The following is a 2,220-nucleotide window of genomic DNA, read 5'->3' on the forward strand; positions in this document are numbered from 1 at the left end:
TAAGAAAAAATGATGGAACGTTAGACTACGTTAATGCACATCTAAAATTCTGCTTGAGCTACTGCACTGAATAATTTCAATTCTATTTTCAAGTTTCTCGTGTGTTATAGCCACTGTGTGTCACACTAACAGAATCCATCTTTGAAATCTATAACTGGAACTAAAGCAGTCTGATACCACTGCCCTGTCTACAATTACAGTATCCTACCTACAGTTCAGATCCAGAGTTCGATTCGGTTTGAAAAATGCTTCCACATAATGTAAGATTGGGTCTTGTTTTAAAAACATGTTCATTACTGGAGAAATTAGCGCTCTAGACAAACAACTTCACATGATTCTATTTTTCCCCTCTTTATCTTTTTTTGCTTCAGGTCTTTAGGGTAGTTTATACCTTTCTGTAACGAACTTGCTGTACTTTTGAAACATCCTTTTTCGTTTGCTATAAACTTTTAACGTTATATATATTTGGATATATTTAAGATAATTCTTTGAAGGGACTTGACTTTCGGTCTTGGTGCAGCAGTAAAAGTTCAAGTTTGTTTTTCTTGTTTAAAGGTACAAAGAATTTGCATTTTTGTTCCTTGCGATGCAGTAAATACATTCAAGATGAAAACAAAACCAACTCATCCTGTGCTTCTCCTTATAAGTTATGGTGTACAAACGCACGTGCGCATGCTGCTAAGTTTGTTATTAACGACCAGTGTGAGGTGGTAGTGGTAGAAAATGATCCTGCTGTTAACATATTTTACAACAAACCCTAACTTGCCGGAAGTATCTTGTACAGTGAACACGTAAGCGTTTTCAGACTTTAACAGGTAGTTTTTTTTTTTTGTGTTCATTTTCTCGGATCCGACAGGTTTGTTATTCTGTTGCCCGAAGCCCTAACACCCGTTTCGCTAGGCCAGGGCATGTTTTCATAAAAAGCATGAGTGAAAAAGTTTCTGTTCAACTTTTTTTTTGAGAGGAACATGTTCAAACTTGTTGTTGTGCTGCTGGTCTTTGTGGAGTCTTTCCTTCTTATGTTCCATGGGTTACTAAACTCCCTTAGGAATCTAATGTGTTCCATCAGAAAGTGAGAAACCGTCTTACGGGGAAACTAGCATACATTGTTGAGGGCTTTCTGCCTCACCTAAGTGTACTCATCTGTCTTCCTTCTCCAAGTGTTCATAAGTTAGTTGTTCGAGGAATTTGTGCTTTATTCTGGCGTTTAAGAAGTTAAGAAACGTGTAGCGTGATGCGACTCTTGCAGTTTCATCGTTTTTCTAGTTATTTCTGCGTTTAATTGGAAAGACATAACGTTATCGCTTTATAAAACTATATTTAACAATAGATAATGCACGTTTATAGTTTTTTATGTAGAGAAAATGTATCTTTTCCATAGAATCTAGCTTAGATTGTGTCAGAAACTAAAACGTCTGTGGTAAAATTACCTAGAGTTCGTGTAAGTCAATAATGTAGAAAGACATAACGTTATCGCTTTATAAAACTATATTTAACAATAGATAATGCAGGTTTATAGTTTTTTATGTAGAGAAAATGTATCTTTTCCATAGAATCTAGCTTATATTATGTCAGAAACTAAAACGTCTGTGGTAAAATTACCTAGAGTTCGTGTAAGTCAATAATGTATAAAGATACATATGAATATTATGATAAAAAGGCATTCCTTGTGGTGGATAATTATCAGTTTAATGTTTTACATGTTAATTAAAATAAAGACTTGCTCTTTTTTTGTGGATAAATTAGGATTGTAAATAATTAAAATAAACTATAAGGAAGTCCAGTTAAATAGCAATTCAACAACATCGAGCGAACACACAGATGTTGTTTTAATAATAAACAAGAATCAATAGATAAAACACTGGGGACTATAATACACATCCAATATATCAGTGGTTCCCAACCTGGGGTCCGCAGGGGTAATACCAACTCATTAAACAATTAATTGTTTTAATACTGATGTGTTTTTTAATTGCACACTCAGTTATATATGTCTTTTATTTGATAGTGAAAAGTGGGAGAACGAGTTAATTATTAATTAGTAAAAAACAGTTTGTTTGGTAGGCGGAATCTTTCAAAAACATGGGGTTCATGGGGGAAAAAATGATAATAAAATGGTCCTTGGTGGAGAAAAGGTTGGGAACCACTTCAATATATTATAGTAAGTATTACTGAAGCTATACTCAAAATTCTATGGCAGTAGAAATTCTTTCTGGTATA

This window comes from Limulus polyphemus, unplaced genomic scaffold (assembly GCF_000517525.1).
Source record: "Limulus polyphemus unplaced genomic scaffold, Limulus_polyphemus-2.1.2 Scaffold1374, whole genome shotgun sequence".
NCBI lineage: Eukaryota > Metazoa > Arthropoda > Merostomata > Xiphosura > Limulidae > Limulus > Limulus polyphemus.